This window comes from Struthio camelus, chromosome 14 (assembly GCF_040807025.1).
Source record: "Struthio camelus isolate bStrCam1 chromosome 14, bStrCam1.hap1, whole genome shotgun sequence".
Taxonomy (NCBI): Eukaryota; Metazoa; Chordata; class Aves; order Struthioniformes; family Struthionidae; genus Struthio; species Struthio camelus.
In genome coordinates this window covers 11,407,989-11,428,811 of record NC_090955.1, presented here as the reverse complement: position 1 = coordinate 11,428,811, position 20,823 = coordinate 11,407,989, and the positions used below count along the sequence as shown (strand labels likewise).

General features: G+C 36.5%; 1 protein-coding gene across 48 annotated transcripts in view; it reads left to right on the top strand.

Moving 5' to 3' along the window:
- FHIT (fragile histidine triad diadenosine triphosphatase) overlaps positions 1-20,823 on the top strand; it is a 620,374-nt gene that overhangs the window by 30,758 nt on the left and 568,793 nt on the right. For 5 of the 48 annotated variants that reach the window (XM_068906935.1, XM_068906931.1, XM_068906933.1 and 2 more), the window contains one exon: positions 14,203-14,317. The exons of 41 other annotated variants lie outside the window; for them this stretch is intronic. The gene's annotated coding sequence lies outside the window, so the exon portion shown is untranslated. Of the gene's footprint in view, positions 1-10,178; positions 10,250-10,657; positions 10,709-14,202; positions 14,318-20,823 lie in introns of those variants that run through there. 2 more of the 48 variants (XM_068906926.1, XM_068906912.1) reach the window with 2 other exon arrangements.

Sequence of the window (20,823 nt, the reverse complement as noted above, 5' to 3'; positions counted from 1 at the left end):
TTTATTGTCTTCAGCATTGCAATATGCAACAGCTTAATTTTAATGTTTAAATTTTTGCATCTAATGCACATTGTCTTCCAAAAAAAAAATGATTCACTGCTTTAGCTCTTTAAACGTGAGTGTTTGGCTTTTCTCGTGGAACAGTCAACTGCAGTTCCAAGCCTGAAATAAGACAGGTAGTACTTCAGTTACCATTGCTTTCTAAATGGTATTTCTAAACAAAGCAAAATCAAAAACATTGTGGTAGACAGTATATTGGTAGATACCAGTGAGGTATTGGCAGGTTTTTATAAGATGCAGATGACACAAAAAGATGTAGCATCTTATTCCTCGCATACGCATTTTTCATTTTCTTTCTGATGAAAATCTGGTTATTAGGGGGCTGGGTTTTTTTCCACATAATGTGGCATGGAGCTACCTAATTAGATTGCTTTAAAGCCTGCTGGGAATAACTTTTTTGGGCAATAACTAGGCAATATCTTTGGACAATAACTTTTTTACCTTAGATTGCTTTTGCAAAAGGTTAACCTCTCAGTCTTGAGAAATGCTTGTTCTATGTCACTGAGCTAAACATGAAAAATCCACTTTTGCCTTATATTCTTAGTAAAAGTATAATGTGCAACAGAACTCACTATACTATATCTTTGAAGTCATAGCTTCTGGGTAGAAATAGTATGCTTAGATTATAGTTAAAGGGATTCCACTTAATTTCTTACCGACTATGGTTTTATATTTTAATTAATCAATTATAAATCTTTCAGCCTAACCTTTTTCCTTTAAAGATCAGTAACAAAAAACTTGGTCCAAATAAGTATGTGGTGCTGACACCGGAAAGTGATGTTCTCTTTGTACCAGCATATTGAGTATTTTATATGGAATGGTTTGTGTGTAAAGTATTTGAAATGACTGAGTAATTTTGGTTTGTGTATGCCATAAAACAAAAAATGGGGGAGGGAGGAAAACCTGGCTGTATAACCTCTTGTATGTGTATTAACCTCTTTGTTTAAAATATTTAGACAGGAATAGCCACTGAAATGCGTCACTATGTTGGTAAGAAACTTTTTTAGCAGTAAGAACAGGGATAGTACATGTCACTGGAGATGTCAGACACTCTTTAAACTAATTCAATTAGGAAGATTGTCAAAAGGTTAATGCAAATCAATTAAATTCTTTATCAAGCATTTCTGAAATTGCAGTTTTGAACTCGTAGTGGAAATTAAGTAGATTCTAATTCTCTTTCATATTATATGCTATCAACATAAAAAGCTGGTTTAATTCAATTTGAATTCCAACTTATATTTGAAATTTGTAGTTTTCATTACTGTTAGGCAGCTTAGACATTATTCCTGTCTATTGCGTACATAGTAGCCATGTATAATGTCATTCTTGTATGATGATAGATTTAATATCTAAATAATCCCACTACTGCAAATAGTAGTAGTTATAGTTGGTAGGTTATAGTATTTTAGATTAAATGTTAGCAATAGGAGTAGAGGAGGGAGAGAGAGGAAGCAGCTAGAGAGTTTGTTGCAGCGGCTCTCTGGGAAACTGTGCCCTGCCCAGAAGACGGAGCTCCAGCTGAGCTGAGCGGTTTCAGTGGGCTGAGTGCTCAGAAGGGGCCTCACTGCAGAGAAACTCAAACTTGGATTCAGTGTTACAGGGCAGGGATGGCTTTTTGCCATGTCCTTGTTATGAAATGTCTTAGTCTTTTGCCTCTCCAATGTTCTGTTACTAATGATTAGAACTAAGAAGCTGCAGTAGCTAAATTTTTCTCTAAATGTCAATGCTCTGTACTCTGCATTAGGGAGTGTAAAATCTTACCCTGATGCAAATATGTGACCTAAGATATAGGTAAACCTGTTATCCTGCAGGAAGTTAATCTGTTAATTTTTATTATCATAAAAATGAGAAGTTGGGTTAAGTAGCGGTAATCTGAACCTGTTAATGTTCTATCCTGATTCAGTCTCTTTTAAATACTGATTTAAAATACTTACCATAGCTAAATGTGTCAAGTCATGAATGTGAGTTTGTACAGCCAGAGCATCAAGTCCAACCTTCTTTGGCTTGAGTTCTAGCAGAAATGATGAGGTTTTTTACTTTTTACCAATAAACCAGTAAATCATACCAGAAGATTTCAGTGATTTTTTTTTTTTTTAAGACTATACTGGTTTACATAAATTCCTTCAACATACAGCAGCATTTCTGAAGTTGTTCATACTTTTTACTTTCATTTTGGATTATTTTGTACTTCATGCAGTTGAGTTGCAAACTGGTACTTAATATTAACTGAAGGCAAACACTTTTTATTTGAAAGATGGATAAAGATTCAGGTTTATTTCAAATGTTATTGACTAAACTTAAGGCAGTTTTAAGAGATGATCACTGTGATAATGAACTTACTGTAAGTTCCATGAAAAATGTTAGTGTTAGGGAATCAGGATGCGGCGGGCGGGGGGGAACCTCTTCTGTGCTTTACTTTTTTAAAGGCTTTGGAGTTTTTGCATTTAACTCTTTTGCAAGGATTCATTGCATCAACTAAGGCCATAGAATATAATGTAGCCCTTAGAGGAGAACTGAAATTTTGATATTTTAGAATGCTTGTGGGCTTTCAGGGTGTTGCGTTATGTGGGCTTTTAATTAAGCTCTGGAAACTCACTTAACACTGTATTATTGTTTGTGTTCTGGAAGTTCGGTAAATTCAAAATTTAAACATGTAAATTCATACTTTAGAGCATGGCTGCATCATTAGAAAATCTGACAAATTTTGTCCAACTTCTCTCCCAAATTAAGTTCTATCTTCTGGGTATGTGACTCCTATAGGAAGGATTTCATACGTTCCTGCTTCGTGTTTCCTCTGTTTCCAGATAAGTATTGAAATTGTTGATTCCAGTGGGTCTGGGACCTGATGAAACATGGCGCCGAGGACCAAGCTTTGAGGTTATCAGAGATGAAAGGGGTGTAGGGGCACTGGACCCCAGCCAGACTTGACTGATAGACTAGTATTGAAAGTGTAACGTTTTCTTCTAAGAAATGCTATAGTTAAGCACATCTCTGCTATTAATAGTGTTTGAGTAGTTCTGCAACCTAAATTTCCTCCAGGGAAAAAGTCATAGAACTTGGACAGCACTGAAAGGTCCTAGGAAGGACTTGCCTCTTTTGTTATGCTTACAGAGTAATCATAACAGCAGAAAGTTAGTGCCGAATATCCAATTCAGAATTGAATAGACTATTATAATGTTTTTTTTTGGCTTTTCTAGCTTAGAAAAAATTAGTTTCGTTACTCCACTACCTAGCAAGAACTAGTCTAATTAACATACCAGATGATTACACTTGGGAAGTACACAGAAACCCTGTGCTATTCAATATTTGAGTATTGCTTCCGAGGTGTATCACAGCTTTCCTCTCACAGGAATAATAGATGCTCAGATGCAGGAAACTTGGCTTGTAGTGGAAAGCACTGATGCCAATTCAGCTGACCAGGTTGTTGGTTTTGTCTCATGCTGTGCCTTCTAACATCAGGCAACAAATTCCCTTGGGAAAGGTAAGAAGCATGCTGCCATCTGCTTTTATTGAAGGTTGTTTTTAGTTTTATCTGTCCTCTCATGAAACCCTGTTTGAGCAGTTTTCTTGAATAATCATATGTTGGAGCCAGATGATCAGGAGGTAGTGAGAAAGAGCTTTTAATTGTAGGCTGTTCTGTGTCAGATCTGTCAGTGTCTACCCGGATATAAACGTTCAAATCTGAAGCAATTCTCAGTTGCAGAGGGGTTTGAGATGCTGTGAGTGACTGTGTGCAAGTATCAAAGGACCTGTTCACTATAACATCAAAGGGCATATTGCTACTATAATGTGTTAGGTTAAGTTACAGATCTATAGGTGTCATACATTGGCAAGAGTATTCTGGTATAAATACCTTTGTTCAACCACTGGATTATTAAACTAACAAACTTCATTTCCTTCCAGTAAAAGTGAATGGGGAAAAAAGAAAGAATTATTCTGAGGGAGCTTCCTGAAGGATTCTACTTACTCGCATCTAAAATTCATAAGGAGTTCAGTCTTTTCTTGTAATGTTAATGTTCACATTTTAGATGGACATTTTATGCATTGGGCTTTTTAATTGCATGTTGTTCGGAAGAGTATGTTTAGAATGAGCAGTAACGAGTTCTAAGCTCCCACTCATTTCCTGAGATTATTGGATTCTCCAGGCTCTTTAGAAGAGAGACTTACTGTAAAAGTGCTCCATAGCATGCTCACAGTTGATATCGAAAGGGAAGTTGATTATTGTCTATAACTTCTTTAAAGTAATTATATACCTTGTTTTTGTTAGTATTTTAACTTAACAGTGTCAGCTTTTGTTTTTCTGTTTTGTTTTTTTGAGGTGATAACTTATAGTGAACAGCTGACCCTCTTGGAAAAAGTAGGGCTGATCATCTTTCTCCAGTTCTCAGTTGCTAATAAACAGTTGATTTCCCCCCAAAATACACATTTAATTCTAAGTTACTTAATAGGAGAGGGAGGTATTTCAAAGAATTTTTTTTGACAAATACATGTATAGGTATTACCTTTTTGCTTGGTAAGGGTTAGTGTGAGTGAAAACAGCAACCAGGATAATGATTGCATGGAAACTGCCCATTGCAGCGTTTCTGCCGCATAGTATCATGTTGTAAACTTGACTTCTCAGAGCGAGCTGCCAGAAGGGTGTAAGGAGTATACTTTTATTAGAACTGTATTCTAATAAAAGCTTTTCATAAGTGTTGCGCAGTAAGTAGGACATACTTGAGATGTCAAAATGAGATGTTGGTGTGTTTGAGAAGGCAACAATTCAGAGCACCCTTGAAGGTTTTTATTACAATGAAAATGTTTTTCAGTGTTTTGCTAGGCAGGAACGGGTAGAAGGTACAGAGGCATATAGGATATATTATACTCAGTATTCAGATGAACTGAAGTTAATGATGGGAACTGCAGACTTTAGGAAATTGCTATATTACTGTATTACTATACATCAAAAACTTTTCAAACTGTTTTCAGAAGATATTTGACAAGTTCAGGGAGGAGTTGGTGGTATCGTTAAATAAGTTGGCAACTTCTGTAACCAGCTTTTTGGTATTGTAGCTCAAAGGAAAGTCAGTAAACTTTGATTCCCAGCATCAATGTAATTATTTCTCTCCCCCCTATCCCCCAGCTTAATCTGAGGAAGGCTGCAGTAACATGATATCAGATGGCCAAAAGCAATGCAGAAATCCAGTCAGTGTCCCATAGGATGACGTTCAAATGTGGGAAGGCTGGGGGTGGAATAAATCATCTTCTCTGATCTTATTAGAAATGAAATGATTATAGAGAAGCAAATGTACAGGCAGTTGCTAATACTAGAATATTCGGAGAGGAAGAGGAAAAAGCAGGAAGCTTCTCTGATTACCAAAGTTATTTTTGTAAAGTGTGTTTTCCTTCCTCTCACCTACAGTGTTTTCCTTGCACGCTGTAGCACCCGAAGGTGTTCTCACTGCCCCTTGTGTTGATTGTTGTAATATGCTATTTCAGGGCAGCTGCTGTCCTAGCGTTTTGTGTTTTATTGGGATAATTGGATATATTGTTCTTCATCTGCCCCTCTCCTTGGTCCAATGGAAAATTATTTTAAATGTTTCAGTGAGGAAGCTTTCATTGTCTTTGATTGTTCAAACGCGGGTACTAATGTATTCAATTTCATGCTCCCATGAGAATAAGGAGGATAGGTGAGATGGGTGAATCGTGGTAATATAAATGCCCTGTTGAATAGTATAGGCCAAAGTAAGTCTTAAGCTAGGTTAGATGAAAACACTTGTTCCCCATGAAAATGCTTTCTTCTATTGCAAAAGAAAATTAAAAGGTGATACACTGAATCTTTAAAACAAAGCCTTCCCGTAGGTGGAAATGACATACAGCTTTGTGCCAGTTGCTTAGAAAAGAAGTGAAGGTGGGGGACCTATGTAAATACAGTATCTTTGGGTGTTTTTGTCTCAGGAAACAAAGTTAGTAGATTATCCTAGAAGCCTGTAACCTTTTCTCGGCCTTGTTTGTAGGATTCAAGGAGTAAGAATTATTCATTTTCTGAAAATAGTAGCTTTTGAGGTGTGTTAATGTGTTTTTTTCCTTTTCCCTTTCCTTTTACTATTTCTTCATTTGTGCAAACAAATAAAAGAAAATGATTTGGCATACCTAAACTTTATCTGTAGAACTTTATCCAAAGAATTCCTGTTTTAAAAGAAAATTATCTGAGTGTTGTGTCATGTTTCCTAGTTATAGCCTGAAATCTGAACTTGTCCGTCACTGCTAAAAGAATAATGCTCCATACAGTTAAAATTGAGGGTAAATTTTTCAGATGTACCTGACTGAAGAGCTTAAATCCTGATTTGGGCAAAGACTTGACTTTCAATAAGGCTAACACTTTTTTTTTTTTTTTTACCTGATGAATTCAATGACTAGTAAGAAAGACGGAGTTTACTGTTTCCTGGTAATTCTGTGGTTGTTCCCCAGGAAAACACTTTCAGTGCACACTAATGTAAAATGATTTAGTCTAATGCACCACCTCAGACTTAACGCACACTAAGAGGCACATCAAGAGAATGAGTACTTTTTATCATGCTTACTGGTACTTTTGTTTATCAGAGTAGCTTCCCCATGAAGGCAAACTCTTAGGCTCATGAGTGCATAAGAGCCAGTTTTGCAAAGCAATTACAGCTTCTGATGATGTAGCTAAGTGTGTTTTATAAATCCTACTATGTGCATCAGGAGGCATTGGAGAGTTTGGTGACATGCATCGTAATTAGATTGTGTGATCTTTCAAAACAAGGATAAGGCTCATAGCTCACTTGAGTGCTTTGGAAAATGGTATTTTATCATGTTTATCTTGTGTAATTTATTTTTTTTTGGCATTTAATAGGGAAATTTTAGTACTATGTGGAAAAGTAATGTAAAAGATATACTATAAATTTTCCTTTGTGGTTTACTCTTTTTCTTATTTCACTCTTACTAGAAATTCCTAATCACAATAGGAGACCTCTAAGTGTTGTTCTGTGTAGCTGTAAGTAGTGCTGCACTTCGAAATGTTGACTTAAAAGCATGGTCCGATTTCTCTTGCCTTCTGGTGATGTTTATGATCCTTTATTATGGAGATGAGTTCTTGTGTAGTGTAACTAAAGCTTAAAAAAATCTATCCTGTTGTTATCTTTCATGTCCGTGCATTTATGATAGGGCCAAGCTGATCCCATGATTCTCTTCTGCAGAAGTTCAGTGCACTGACTCACAAGTGTATTGAGCCAACATGATGGGAAAATACATCCTTTTCCATGGTTAAAGGAAAATATGAGCATTAAAATAATAGAGGCTCAGTGGAGGCTAAAATAAAGAAATAAATTATATTTGTTATTATCTCACTGAAGCTCTGCAGGTAATATTGCTTGCGTTAAATTCGGACAAAAACCTTCTTAGAAGGTGACAATGTAAGAAGACCTAATTGCTTCACCTCTCGCAAGCGTGCATTTTACACTTTGAAGTAATCTTTAGTGGGCAAGTATGTGCTTTGGTTATCTATTTTGCTAGCGCATTAACAATGTATTTGAGAGGCACAGATAAATGGGAGAGCCAGAGGCACGTGATGCTTGTCAGGTATAGTTTTCTATCAGTAGAGAATAATGGGATTTTCTTAGTGGTCTTAGAGCCAGCTGTCAGCACTCTTTCCCTTGGTGAAAGCAAAGTATTAGACATGGAATATGCCCTAAAGATAGGACACAAGTAATAATCTAAATAAAAAATAATCATTAGTGACTCTCATTAGGAGATGTATACAGAATCTGTTTCACATCTGACTGTGGCAATTTTCCCGTACTCTATACTCGTGAAAAGGTTGACCACATTTGGTATGTGGGTAGTTAATAGATGTAATGACTTCTTGCATACTTTCTTGAAAATCCACATGAGGAGTCTGTAGTTAATGGCAGCATCACAAAGGATTATTTTGCTTGATGACTTGTTTCATTCCTAGGTGTACATGTACAGGTCATTAGATTCCTATTCATGGTGCAAATATTTGTGTAAGAATTGGCTCAAAATTCTGAATGACCAAGCAAATTTTGTAGTTTAAAGTAATCTTCCACAGGCAGTTGGCTCTGACTAATAGAATTACGTATGCGTAAAATTGCTTTTACTGTGGAAGCCAAAATGCAGAATAATAGCTTGTCAAACTGTCACTTGCAAGTGAGATCATAGATTTTGTAGTCCAAATTAGGTTGTGTTCTTTTTCTTTTTGTCAGGTCACATTCTAATAACCATATTGTGCATTAAACCCTGTGATTATCTGAACAGTTGACAGATGGTAGGCTGCTAATTTAGATGTAAGAGACAGTGATCGCCTGTGCAGTAATGGTATTCAACTAAATATGAAATGTCAAAATCCACTTTTTTTGTTGTGTTTTTACTTGACTTATTTCAGCAAGGTAATTCTAGCAGACTACTTCCTTTCATAGCTAAACATATGCTTCATTAACTAGTGTTAACAGGTTTTAATACAAAAAATTTCCAAAAACCAAGCGATGTTTCCATGTTGGTCTAGGGTATAAGATCGTACAGTGAAAACAAAAAATATTATTACCTTAGTTAGTGTTAAGCTTTTAATATGTGTGTTACTCAATTCTAAAGAAAATCAGGTTAGTATTAGGATCACTTAAGAATTAGTGTTATAAGGTTTACTGGTTTTATGTTAACACAGCTGTTCTAACTTGATAACACCATTTAGCAGAAGTCTGATATTGAAATGAGCAGTTGGTTGCTACTGACATCTTCTTTGATTATCGTTTTCTTTCTCTTGAAAGATGTTGCAGAAAAAAATACTTTGCCTTTGGATGGATTTGACAGACAGTTGAACCTCTGATGTAGAGCCAGAGGGAAAAGCATAAGGAATGGGTGCAGTTCACTGCCACACGCTTAAATGGTTGCCTACACACTCCACGTGATCATAGTGGAGGTGCTGCCCAACTCAACGTTTGTTCATCTTCATGAATGCATTTCAGCGATATTTTGGCTGTTGCTGTTTGTTTGAAGGAGGTAGAGATTTGATGAACAGCATTTGGAAGAGTATTACAAGAGTACTGGGCAGGACAGAAGACTGAAAGGTTTTCCACATAAGTGATCTGCAGTTAATTCAGCTCACTTTGATTGTGCTTTCTTTGAAGTTTGTAGTAGGGTGCAGAGTGACTTCACAGTAATTCATGACCAAACGGAAGCATTCATCTAACCTTTGGAAATTAGGCTTTTTCACAAATAACGTGACCATTTGCTGTTAGTTAATCAACTATAACAAACAGTTTATAAAAATGTGACCTACTGCTCAAAGACTGACCCTTAGCTTTCTGATTTGGTTGACTCCTTAATTTTTTTAAGGAAGTTTCCTGGAATTCTTTTTGTTCAAAAACAATACAAAAATAGTTGCTGCTGCTTTTCTCTAGTTCGACATGCTTCTGAACTCTTTGGAAGCGTTGCAGATCGTCATGGAAATGAGATTTAAAGCAAATGTTGGAATTATCGTCTGGTGTTCAGTTGCTTTGCAGTTGGGATATAGGGATAAGTGGCGGGATGGAGCAGAGGAAGACCCAAGCAGATTTGGCTGCTTGTGCACAAGCAAAGCAGAGAGACTGGCGGGTAGGGATCGAGTTGAACTATGTTACAAGGAGTTGTGAGAATACCATTTTGCAAGGGTTTAACTGGATATCAGAGATGACTTTTAATCTGTGAAAATAAAGCTGCGTGTTGCTCAGTCCTAATGCCAGTTTCTCCAATTCTGTTGTAGTCATAAGATCTAAGAGTATGAACTACACTTTCCTTATTGAATCGATCTTTTGCTCTTAATTTAATCCCGTACTGATATCTCAAATATCTTATGCAGATGCTTAAAGCTTCCAGATGTAGAAGTCTATCAATGATCCTCATTCAGCAGAAGTGTAGAAACTAAAAATTGGAAGAGGCATCTAGAAATCTTGCATGCAGAGCACTTGGGGAAAAAATAGAGTACACATTGAAACCTCTGTTTGGAAGGATAAGCACTAGGCCTGCTGTGAAGTGATAACAAGAGCATTCAAAGTACTGATGTGCAAATAAACATATCGGGCTTTCTTGCTTTGCTTCAGAATGCCTACATCCTGTATTGCCACAAGTACCTTTTTTAAAAACATGGTATGTGTTGCTCAGAGCCCTGGGTTCAAAGTCTCAAATGTAAGAGAAAGTAAGCAAACTTAAGAAATCACTGATTTCTCAGTTTTGTGAGAAATATCTCATTCTGCTAAGGGAAAAAAATGCCTTAATAATAGGAAGGGAGTCTTGCTCACTTCCCTGAGAGCAGGGGATCGTATTATAACTTTCATTAAAAAGATGTCTCTAAACAGGTGCTTTAGTTCAGGAGAGAAGTGCTCAAAAAAGATATTACCCATAATTTGATCTGCTTCTCTAAATAAAGCAACTATTATAATTTTGGTAGCACTTTGTTTAAAGTGTCTAAATTCAGAAATGACTTTCTGAAGCCAAAGAACAAATATGCGGAGAACGTAGCTGGCATATTGCTACCTTTTAACAATGCTTTTTCTGCAAAGTTATTTCTAGTTTGGTTTACCTAATACCTTTACTTTTTGTACAGGAGCTACTTGTAAGCTTCCTTTTCAGCTTATTGAGTGCTGTCCACTCCTAGGTAAGTGGTGTTCACAGGTTTTGCATATTTGTTATGTGTTATCTCCTGAGCTGTTGTCTGTCTGTTCCAAAAGTAAGTAGTTGGGTGGTTGTGGCTCCTGAAAAGTAAACCTTTTAAGTCCGAAGCAGATAAAATGCGGTTGAAGTTTGTAGCTTTCCAATACTGGGGGCAAAAATCAAGGAAAATAAATATGCGAAATATTTTGCATTTAAAACACTATTTTCCATCAGAAGAGAGCCAAAGTAGAAACATTGCTGTCAGTCTTAGTGATGTACTTTGTAGTTCAATTGTCTTAAGCTGTCTGATTATTATGCATTTACAGCAAGTATTTATAATTGGTCAGTGTTGTATTGGGGTATTCAATAACGCTTGACATAGGCAGGAATAAGTTCCTTTCTTATTCATGTTCCTTAATCGCTAACAAAATCAGTTTTCTGTAAACTTTTTGGTAGCCCAGCTAAGGAGTGATCTTGCCCTGAAGAACGGTAATTGCTTCCTTTGTGATTCTGTCATAGTACTGAATCATTTTTCAGTGTGGAGAGGGAAGGTTTATAGACTGTTAATTAGTACTTCAAAAACTGAAATGACAAAGATAAATAGTAAATTAGGAAGTCATTTGATTTCCAAGCTTGGAGGAGTGGTGTTTGTCATCAGCGCAGGTGGCTAGTGTGCATTATGCTAACACTTGCTTTAAAAATATTAGCTCTAAAGCACAGTGTCCTTTCAGTTTTGAGATACTTGTATAAATCTCTAAAAAGAGGACTGTGCCCAGGAACTTGAGAAACAAAATAGGTAGCAAAATAGATACTTTTACCTATATGCGTTCTAGCCTCTTAAACATCATGAAGAGAGATCCAGAGTCACGGATGGTTGTGACGTCCTGACAGGACTGCAGAAGAGTGTAGTGTATGATGATCTGTATGTTATGTTGCAATGATATTTCATGTAACCTTTTCCGGATACCTGGTGAAGCATTAATTTTTCTGTTTTGACAATGTTCTGAGTAGGTACTGCCAGACACAAATTTAAATTTAAGTAAGCGTGGTTGCAACCATTCAATTTTTTGCAGTCTTACTTTTGCTTAACATAGATTGAATCATTTGTAAGCTACAGCTTTTAAAATAGTGCAATTCCCTATAGTATTCCCTTTAAAGTATATTCAGAATAGAAGATTCATTTGCTCAGATAAGATTTCACCACACTTGGTAGTAGGCTGAAGGCCATCAAGTATTTTGTTCGTTTGTTTTTTTAAAAAAAGTACTCTCTATCTTTTGAGTAAAGTAGGTGGGAGCTTCTCCTTTGGTAATTTATTTATTGGTAGTTATCTTTCCAGGGATCATAGTAACTGGGCTCATGGGTGTTGGCACATGGTCAAACGATAGATCGTATCTGTTTCTTTCCGAATAAAAATCGTGCGCTTGGACATCTGTAAGTGAATTATTAAAAGAATTTGCTAGCATTTTTGTGATCTAAGTTATTGCTCTCGGGCTTTGTCATGCTTTTAAACCACACAAGCACTAAAATGTTTGCTAGAAGGTGTCACGAATGACTGAAACTGAATTAGGATACTTGCGTTCTGTCACTGGTTGAAGTATCTTGAAGAAAACTTGCTGAAAAGAATTAAGACAAAATAAGGCTGACTGGGGTAAAGGATAACTATATGAAACAGTCGCTGGAGCCATTAAAAAAAGGTGTGGTATTAACAAAGTGCTTGTTAAATATTCTTATTTGTACCGGAAGCATTACTTCTGTTTCTGTAATGCTTTTCTGTAAGATGAGTCCTTCAGGATCGTTATTTAAAACACCAAAATAGTTGCAATACTTCTCTTCTTAATTGCGTGAACTGTTTTTTTTTAAGACAGATTAGTCTATATACCAGTGACAAAATATTACTCTGAGCAATATTACTGTTTACTGTTGAAACTTTTATTAATAGGTTGAATTGTTATTAGCAGATTAAAATTGTTAAAGGCAAAAAAAGAGTTCCCATGGAGTTTCCTTTGGGAGGAGGAGGGAAATCTTGAACAAAATATTTTCTCATTTTAAACAGTGGATCATTCTAAATATGCTCATTATTCAAAACCATCTTCCATTAAATTAGTTTCAGTGCTGATGTCAAAGTATTAAAAATGCACTGAATGATCCACATGCAATATTTATGTTAGCAACTGTTTAGGAATTTTTTTTAGCATGCTTAATGGATTGTAGACATCTTTCCAGACCTTAAATGTGTTAGAGATTGTAAAGGCTCAGTAGAATACTAGTTGTTGAAATATAACCTGTTATGCAGCAGCAGCTTGTTGTGCAGTAGAATGATTGTATTCCTTGGGAATATAAAAAGAAGCAGACCCAACTGAAAAATAAGTGCAGGCATTAATGACTTTAGAAGCAGAATGATGTTTTAATTATAGCGAGCACGCAGTCTATAAGAGTAGTCACATAAGTTTTTCAAAAAGTGTAGTGGTCCTGAAAGTACTTCTCACTTTAATACAATTTTAGAGTTTTGCGGGACGTAAAAACCTGTTTCCGCTTGAGACATCTGCGTGCTGGAAGCCCAAGCACGCTGCCAAGGGTTTGTGAAATGCTGATGGCTGGAAGAAAATCATGTTTCCAGTAATGCTTGCTGCATTTTCTTTAAAACCTGCGTTTTTTCCTGAATAACCTTGCTGCTAGCTGTGTGTGATTATTGCCAGTTATCTTGTCTATCCAGGTTTCATCTCTAGCCCCATAGTTTTTTGTTTAAACTACTTCCTATTGCCCTCTTTTGAAGACAGATAAGAAGGGTTATGGAATATATTGCCAAAAATAAGGCGTAGTGGACTGTTTTATTTTATGCCCTGGAAATACAGGGGAAGTGTATTTTACAGTTGTGCAGTCAGAATTAGATTCTGAATTCAGAGGAATTTTTGTGCCAATGTATGTAGTAGCAGCTGATGAGTGTCCAACTACTGCAAGTACAGAGGGAGTAATGTAATTCTGGGCAGAGTAGAAAGAACAAGAGAAGGAAGGCAAGTAATGTTACTTGAGTTATTTTACTTTTTTCTTTATGAGATATTTAGTGCTATATCAGTGCAACTGAAGTCATACTGCTCATGAATTGGCATTTTACTTGAGTGAAGGTGTTTTTGAAATACGAATCAAACTTCAAAATACTGTTTGAAAGACAAAGCTTGTTTGTATTTCTATAGCATATCCATCTGAGGATCTCCTAGTATTTCATGAGTATTAATTAAGCCTCACTGTGAGGTAGGTGTTATCCCAATTTCCAGAGATTGCGGAGAGGTTAATTAACTTGCCCAGAGTTACTCAGTGATATGTGGTGAAATTGGTTTCTGTTTCAAAATGTCAGGATTTGTAGTCTCTTGCTTTAAGCATTAGGCTCTGCTTCTGAAATCATTTATTTGTGCCTGGAAATAAATTTTAGCTAATCAATTTACAACCTTGGTCTATGCGCCAAATGGAAATGGAATGACCAAATATGTTTCAACTTTTAGGTAGGTACTTTGATGCAAGTTTTGAGTATGGACAGCTGAACTGAGTTGCATTTGAGTTGGATGCAAGCTAAAAGGAAAGGCTTAAACTAGAGGAATAGAAAAATCTTCATGCAAAGTAAGTATTTATGTCTAGGTCTGTGCTGGTGCATGCCAAAGTATGAATTAAAGCCAATGTTGGTTTTTAGTCTCAGGTTTTTATAAAAATATTCTAATTTCACTTTTCATAATCTAGTTGAACACAGACGCATTGCTCAAAAAATGAGTGAAAAAGACATTTATCAAATGTTTTAAAAGGCTGTTTGGTGATTTATTCTTTTAATTCCAATTACTGAAGTTGTATAATCACTGCTTCTAATCAAAAAAACCTGATTCTCCTCAACTATTTTCACTCTTATTAAGATCTTACTTTAGCTGAAGAAATTTTAGTAAAATATTTTGTTTCTGAGAGAATCTACCTCTGTAGTTTTGCTGATATGGCAGAAAGCAAAATAACTGAGATGGATTTTTTTTTCCTTCTTCCTTTTAGTAATAAGGCTGACATATTTAAAAACCACAGTGAATTTCTAGTTCTTTGAATATGTGACTATACAAATGATCTCTTTTTCAAACCCTTGATAACAGACTTTTTTTCAAACCCTTGATGACAGACTTTTTATACTTCTTGGCACTGTATCTTGTGCTTCACTTCCTATAAAAGTAGTTTCGGTTGATATCTGAAGTCCTTTAAATTTTTGTTACAGGAATAGAGCTGGCTTATGTTCAGGAGATCATATTGTGCTGTGTGTCTTGAGTTAGGGAATGCAGAGTTCCTCTCAGATTACTTTGAGATTTATTCCAATGAGTTTGGAGTCCATATAAACCTGCAGATCTCCTAAAATATGTTGAGATTAGGGATGCGCAAGCTACTACCTGAATTGCAGCAAAAGAAATTTTTTCAGCTCTCATGCCACTACTTTCAGATGCGGTCTTAGGGAAAAAGGAGTTCTGACTGAAAGCATACAGTGCTGATGGAAACTTTTGTGGGCTTTTTGGGGAGGGGAGGAAACAATGCCATAATGGTTGCTCTCACAAAAACACTCCTTTCATTCTCAAATACTCCCAAACACAAAGCAAAACTTGTAAAGAGGTTTTTAAGGGTTGGGGAAAGTGAGTGCACCAGAAACTGCCAGCTTATCTTTTTGAGAGGTGTGCTTTTTCTTTGCTTTCTGGTATCTGCAGCAACAGAGACAATTATTCGACTTGAAATGAAATGGCCTTGGAGTAAACAGGATGCTTGGGTGTTTGTTCTGATGCAGTTTTTGCATGTGCCAAGTGGGCATAACAAAATGCTTTGAAATCTTGAAATGAAATCTGTTAGATGGACCAAGTATTACTTTATTACAGAAGTACTGGAAGCTGTTTTGAAGTAAAAAGTAACTTTTATTTCATTCCTAAAACTCAATCCAGTAAATCCAAGTTAAATGCAGTTCTGTCTAATGAATGATGCTGGGGTTATGATTCATCACTCATTCTCTTAATTAGCAGCACTTGACTTTATGCACCAAAATGCCTGATTTGAAAACAGATATTTCCTTGCAAGTGACATATATACATACATACACGCACGCACACACACACATATATATGTATATAGAGAGCATAAAGGTTACTTGAAATGCCACACAAGTTTCTCTTCCTGATTGCTTACCACCAATAATGCAACAACTATGTAAAATATATAATGGTGACACCACCTGCTCTTTTTGTGGAGCATTGCTGCTGCTAAGGTCATGCAACAAGCGCATAACTGTGTGCTAAAATTTTAAGTAGAAAAATCGTGTGATACGGCATTCTCATTTAATGGAAACTGCTTTTTTTTTTTTTTTTTACAACTTCAAATGCTATACTTTCTTAACATCTGGGTTAATGTGTTCAGAGAACTGACCTCTCTCAGAAATGAGATGAATGGAACTTTGAGTACCTTCTTCTAGTCTCTACTCTCTCATATCTTCTTTTTGGCCTTAGGTATGTGTATTTTATAGTAATTCACCAACTTGATACTGGTTTTCCTAGATTCTTTTTTTTTTCTGGCTTTTTGTCTAAGCAGTGAGGACAATTCTAAGATTTTTCTGAAGGTGATGCTCTATTTAGTCTTGAACTTACTAGACTAGGTGCTGTCTCTTCACTTATATAACTTGCATAATAGCACTGTGACCTGTAAGTGCAATGTAATAATATGGTCATCAGGAAAGAGTTTGAGTTTAATTTTTCTCCAACACATTAGTCATTGGTTGCATATAATTACTTGGAGACTCGGAATAGGCACAGCCATAATATGACTGGTGTTGGAGTTGAGATTTTTTAATTTCCTTGCTAGGTTACTCTTTCAGGTTTTCTTTGAATTTTGTTCTTTTGGTACTGTGCAGAAAATGAGTAGATCAGAAGTGGATTGACAAGGAAGTGTTTAGTCTTACTGCCACTCAGACTTCTGAGAAAGAATAGACTGGACTGTTCAGTTATACAGATATAAAAATGAAAGCAGGTAAATGAATTACTCCAGTATACAGTGTGTGGGCTACATCTCAAATGTCCGGTGTGGTTACTGACTTTCCTTGACTTTGCAGAAAGCAGATCAGTATTTAGCAGAAAGCCAGATAACCGAGTGTGCTGTCTTAGTTAATGGCAATGTTACTGTCCTCAGGTAAATTGGGCACGAATGCCAATGTCTTACCATGAAGACTTTGCCATTTTGCAGGTAATGCCACATATAAAACTGTACTCAAAGGGGAAAGAGAAATCAAGGCAGCAATACCAATAATGCAGGTAGTTCTGATATGGGTAACTTACCTGCCTCTGCAGAAAGACCTCTCTACTGCATAGACTGAAATTCTGGATTTCTGAAGGCAATATCAGTGCTCACTGGTTCAAAGGAGATCAGAATATTTTAGAAATTTTTCCTCCCGTAAGTTGGTGAACACATGAAATGGCTAAATTCTGGCTCACTGATGCACAAATACTGGAAAAAGAGTAAGACAGGGTGTAGCAGCAATCTAGTGGAAATATAATGACATGATTCTTTTCAGGATCTAACTCCTTCAAAGACTGATCTGCCATGCTGAAGGAAGGAGCGCAGGCTAACAGTTCCAGCTGGATTTACTAGCATGGCATCTGCCCTAGTGTTCCTAGAGCTGTTAGCAGTGAGGGGAGGAAGAAGTGGCGTGGCAGGCTGGCGAAGGAGCAAGAAGAGCTGTCTGGGTCAGGAATGGGGAGAAAATGAGAACAATGAGGCTTGTTTTGAAAAGGCAGAGAAAAGATGTGGAGAAATGCATTTCAGAGTACATAAACACACTTGCAAAGTTGCATACAGCTAATGCTATTTATTGCTGAAGGAACAGTGTCCTGTTGTTTGGAAAACTGCTTTGTATGTTTTATAATCCCACAGGCATGCTGAGAACATGGGAGCATGAGCTGGGAGTAGCATCCTGCTCTGCTGTAGATAAGTTCAAACTATTCAGTTGGCTTACTCTTTTGTAGAAATAAATTTTATGTAGTATATTTTCTCACAAATTAGATGCAGCTGTCAAGGAAGCATATATAAGGTAACACTGTTTCTGTGTTTAGGGCAATATTTATCAGCCGTGTTATTTATCTAATAGTAGGGGAGGATTGTATTTCAATTTGTTGTCTTAACTTTGGTCAAAAAGATTTGAAAGTTATTCTTATCCACATGAAATCTGAAAATACAGCTTTGTATCCTAATTCATTTAGGTGCTGTTGAAAATGGTTTCTTTCCTTTGAGGGTCTGTAATACACTTATGTTTCTTTAAGACTGGGAATGAAGATTTGGAAGTTTTGTTTTGTGAAGCTTCTGTAAAGGCATTTAATCTGGGATTGAGATGAACTATAATGTAGTCAGTTTGCCAAAAAGCCAAACCCTGACACTGACATTGTATGTTGCTGTTCGGCTTTCGCTCCTTGACAACGAGCCACTATAATGTGGTAAAGGAAGAGAAGAGTTTCTGCCCATTTTGTAATTGGCTTTAGGCCATCTGGGCAAGTGTTCACAGGCACTCAAATTTGCTCCCTTTGTATAAAGGAAAATAAAACAGGAGGGATGCTTGTTAAGGAACCAAAATCTAAAACTGAGCTTTAGGTTGAAACTTCAGAGTAACTTCACATTTCCCTGTCACTTGATGTAAATAACTTTCACTGTCTAGCCCATATCTTTAGGGTATTTTGTTATGCACAATCAGAAAATTCTCTGGTAGGTCTTCTAAGGGGAACAGCTGAAGTGCAGTTCACGTTTGTTCTCTGTACTGCAATGTCTTTTTTTTATACCCAACTTTTCTATATTTCCACCAAAAATATTTTTATTAGTGATCCTTTTTTGTGATTCAGTAGATAATTTGTAACTGTATGGCAGTCTTGACTCTGAAGGGACAACATATTATGGAAAAAATAAGAACTCTTGAAGAGCTCCAAGTTTCAAGCATTTAAAACTAATTATATTAGAGAAACTTTCAGCATATTGTATGATCATCCTAGTATTCCTCCCTTAGTGTTTCTGAGCAGACTCATCTATGTGTAATATGCTTTTTTTCTGGAAGTTTTGCAATCCACATCATGCAGCTTAGGTGTGAATGGCTACCTAGCTGTGAAAGTGGAAAGCCAAGATGCCTAGACACAGTTCTAACTGCGTTGTTTCCACGTAGTCTAGCCACAGATTCTGGCACAACTGTGCTAGTCCCGTGACACTGAAGCGCTACACAACTCTCTTCATGTAGCATTTGAATAGCCTTTGCAGTTATCTGTCATCATATTACTTAGTTATTTTGGCATGATGGTATCAAGGTAAATGAGGTTGGCTTTTTTTTTTTTTTTTTTCCAGGTAGGTCTTGGTAAGTTATTTCACCCTTTCTTTGTATCTATACTTTGATTCCTGATTACGTAGCAGTGATCTCATTTGCTGGGGTTTATCACCTGGCCGTTTATGAAAGGGCTTCCTTCTATTCCCTGCCTTGTTTGCTACAACCCTCAAGGTTTACATAGGTACTTTCACCATTCAGTGTATTATGTTAAGCCCAGCCACTGATAGGTAAGACTTATTAAAGCAAAGGTGGAATGTATTTCATCAAAGCACCTGAGTATGGGAAAACCAATACCTATTACTAAGAGTGAGTGTCAAAATGACTGTGGATTAGTGCTGTATCTCAAAGTTTTGTTTTGTTTTTTTCTCCAATTAATCTTGTTTCTTAATGCAAGCCCGTGAAATGTCCATAGCATAAGAATTCTTCTCCAAAATTTTTACCTATGATAAAGGATTTGTTATTAATACTCTAATTTGCGGCAGTAGGTCTGTCATAAAATCATTTGAGTCACTAGACAGGAATTAGGACGTGTAAAAATTACTCAAAAGAAAGCCTTGATAATTAGAGGAAAACTGAGTTTCCTATAGATTAAGAGTTAGAGGAAATAGCCTGTTTACTGTAAGTTAAGGGCAGAATGAGAAACTTATGGTATGATTGCTCACGTGGCTGCTAAGGATGGTAGCTGTGAACAGCAGAAGTGTTTAGAAGTTGTTTTATTGGCATACTTCGAGCGTAATGTTCTATAGTATCTATGATATAGGAAGCGGAACATGTTACGTGACTGAAGCGTGGAAAAGGTGTCCTGAGATCTGAAAGGAAGTATGGTGCAAAAACTAAACGAGAGTAAGTGCTGCGAAACATGAGGTTCCTATTTATAGTAGGAATATAACAATCTAGCAGATCAATAATAGAAATCTCAAAAGTGAAAATGAATAGAAAAAACGCATTATTCCTTTGGTTTGGCAGCATATCTACCTTAACGTAGGCGTTGCTATGTGTTAACATGTTTTGTGCCTAAAAAGTGATGTTAAACACAAATAAAAACCCATTCTAACTATTATAAACAGTATGTTTCAAATTAATATTGGCTTATTCCAGCTGTTCCTGCCTCTGCAAAACAGCCTGCACAGTAGAATGCCTCACCTGTATGAAGTTGAATACATGAAGAAAATCTTTGCAAGATAGGAGCTAGAGCTTTCATTAAATGCAAAATGGTAAACTTTGAATCCTGTACTTAATGCTTTTGTAAAGAGTCCATAATTTCATTATGGCAGGGGAAACTGCGTGAATGTTATGGTAAGCTGTCTATATAACGACACTGAAGTCACTTTGAGAGGAGATGAAATTGGGCTTTTGTTAGCAGCAAAGAATCTGTGTTGTCTTTTAACTGGGCTGGGCGTAGCCCTGTCTACTGCTGTAATATAAGAATGTTTGTTTAATGAGGATCTTATGTTGCTTATTACTTCTTCTCACTGTACTTCTGGCCCAAACAAGAAAAGCTTCATCGGCTGTGGGAAAGAAAAGCTTTTTTTATCTAGTCTTGGTAAACAGCAGTAATTACATGTAATCATATCAGTATTCTCATTTTGTTTGCTATATGGTCATTTTGGTAATCTCATCTGTCGTGTCTTATCCTCAGACTAAGACTCTTAATATTTTTCTTTCTGGGCACGTAGCTTAAGTGTCTTGACCAATTGTCCTTGGCTCCTTTCATAGTAAGTATAGGGGAAAGCCGCTTCAGTGTGCGACTCAGAGCATCTCTGGAGGCTGTGCT